We start from the raw sequence: 2,862 nt of genomic DNA, 5'->3' as shown, positions 1-2,862 counted from the left end.
CCTCCCGCCGCGGGCCCCGGTCCGGCTCCCGCCGTGTCGGTGCCGCTTTGCCCTGCGCCCAAAGCCGGGCCGGGCCCTGCCGCCTTGGCCAGCCCGGTGACCTTTACTAACTTTCACGTTCATTATCCTTGATTTCCTCTCTTTTTTCCCCGGAGTATCGACTTTTCTCCCAAAAGTAACTTAATTGACTGAAGCAAAGCATCCGCCAGCCCCCTCTGCTGCAGGGGAGACCCGGGGGGGGGGGAGCGCGGCCGGGCCCCCTCTGCCGCCTCCTCCCAAACCCCTCCGGCCCCCCCAATCCCGGGCTGGAGCGTGACCCGGTTCGAGGAATTTGCCCCCAAAAAATGGGGCCGGCTTCCCCAGGAGCCCGGATCTGGGGACGGGCCCTGCCGGCGGCGCAGGGAGTTTTATATCGCCCACCCGCCGCCCCCGGGAGCCCACGGGGGTGCGCGGCACAGGCAGGCCGGAGCCAGGCCCGGGCCCCGGAGCGGCCGCGTGGGAACCCCGGGCGCGGCGGCGCTTGGCCCCGTTTCCCCACCCGCGGGGGAGTCGCGTCCGCGGGAGGAGCCGCTGGCGGCTCTTTGCCCGAATCCCGCAGCCCCTCGCCCCGGGTCACTCCCATTAGGTAAAGGAGCAGCTCCTCTTGGCTTGGGTATCTCCCCGCCGCGCTTTCCTTGTATTGTACGGGCCTGGGTCATCGAGGAAATCTTACGGGTCCTTCTGCTGCCGAGCGGTCACTGGGGAAGCCCGGCCCCCTTCCCCCCATTGTCAGCGGCCGGGCTGTATCCTCGCTCCGAGCCCCGGCCCCTAAAAATAGCTCTTTGTCAGGCGATTGTTCCGACACCTTCGCCGCGGCATTGACGTGGGCCGGAGCGGGACAGAGATGGGGTAGGTGGAGGGGAAGGGCTGGAGGTGCCCCCTGGGAGCCGCTCCGAGGATTCGCCGCTGATAACGGCTCCCGCCGGGGGGGTGGTGGGGGGAACGGGCTGTCCGTGCGCGCGCTGCTGCACTGTCACCTCTCCCCCACCTGCCCTCCCGCGCCCCGGAGAGGTGCTGGACCCGGCGCCGGGGGCTCCCCCTGCCCCACGGCGCCCCGGCGAGGCGGCCCCATCGGGCAGCAGGGCCGCGGGGCTGGAGACACCCCGCATCGGACCCCAGCCCGACATTCCGGACAGGCGCCATGGAGCGGCGTTCCCGGATGCCCACCGGAGCAGCCGTGGCGCAGCCCTTGGCAGAGCCCAACCAACGCGGGACCYGCTCCGGAGGTCGGATGGGGCCGTGGGGACCCCGTGGCGGAGCTGGCACAGCTCCTGGCCCGGGATCCCTGCTTGCAGCGGGGACCCCCAAGGGGAGGTCACCCCGCTCGCCCCCCTTGGCCACCCTATGCTGGAGGGGACCGTCCCTCCRGGCCCTCTCCTGCCCGGCCACCCCAGCTGTGGAAACAGTATTTTATTTCCCATGAGTTCCAGCAGGTCGGGATTAAAATAAACTCCTGGCCCAGATGCCTTTTCTGGCATCGCAGGAGCTGCTGTGCCGGCTGCGAGCAGCCCGCTCGTACGCCCGCGGTGGCCCCGGGCCGGGCTGAGCCGCCGCGGGGCAGGGCGCGGGGCCAGCCCCCGCTCTGATTGCCCCCGGCGCTTTTTCCTTTTTCTCCCTTAATTTACTGAGTGCTAAATCCAAATATTACAACTTCCCCTCCGCGCCGCTGGTTACGCAGGCGGCCCCCGGCCGGGCATTGTCTTATTGTTTGCAGAGGGAAGCTCCGACGGGAGATTAACCTGGCTTTCACCCCGCGCGGCGGCCTCACACCCTGTCCCTGCCGGCGCGGCCGTGTCCCGGGGAGCGGGGCCGGGGTCCCGGCGGGGCGCGGGGGCCCGTGGCCAGTGCCGGCATCCCCCGGGCGCTGCGGCAGGGCCTTGGGGCTTGCCGGTCCCCGGGATGCAGCAGGACCCGCAGGAATGGCGCGGCCCCGGTCCGGGCATGGAGCTGGTGGTGACCGGCACAGGGAGTCCTGGGCTCTCGAGCAGCCCCCGCGCCCGGTTCCTGCCCCGGGACCCGGCAGGGCGCTGGCGATGTCGGTGCGGTCTGCGGCTCAGCACGGGGGTCCGGGGTTCTCAGGGAGGCAGGGACTGCCCCACGCCCCAGCCCGTGGGTGCCCATCACACCAACCCCCAAGATGTCCATCACACCCCAGCCCGTGGGGTGCACACCGCTCCGACCCATGGGGTGTCCATCGTACCTGTCCATCAGACCCCAGCCCATGGGGTGTCCGTCACACTGGTTCGTGGGGTGCCCATCACACCCCAGCCTGTGGGGTGTCCATCACACTGACCCATGGGGTGTGCATCACACCCACCCATGGGGTGCCCATCACACTGAGCCATGGGTGCCCATCACGTCCCAGTTTGTGGTGTGTCCATCACACTGACTCATGGAGTGTCCATCACACCCCAGCCCATGGGGACCCATCTCACTGACCCATGGGGTGCCCATCGCGCTGACCTRTGGGTGCCCATCACATCCCAGTTCGTGGTGTGCCCATCGCACCGACGTGTGGGCTCCAGCAGGGACGGTGTCCAAACCTCGGCTGATCATCACCGCGGCAGGGACGCTTTCTGCCAGGCAGCGAGCGCCCGAGCTTCGCGCCGGTGAAGGTGCAGGATGCGTTGGGGTCTTTACCGCCCGCGTCCGCTCTGGGGCAGAGCCCGGCGAGGGCCAGGCAGCACCCAGAGGCGTCACGAAAGGGCAGGGGGTGCAAAGGGTGGTGGACGCCGGGGCTGAAACACCCCTGCGCGCCCCCGGCGTCCCGGTGGGCTCCGTCCGCGCGGCCGGGCCGAGTGCCGGTGCAGCCCCGGCTCGGCG

This window comes from Apteryx rowi, unplaced genomic scaffold (assembly GCF_003343035.1).
Source record: "Apteryx rowi isolate R43461 unplaced genomic scaffold, aptRow1 scaffold_0, whole genome shotgun sequence".
NCBI classification, from domain to species: Eukaryota; Metazoa; Chordata; class Aves; order Apterygiformes; family Apterygidae; genus Apteryx; species Apteryx rowi.
This window is presented reverse-complemented; position numbering follows the sequence as displayed.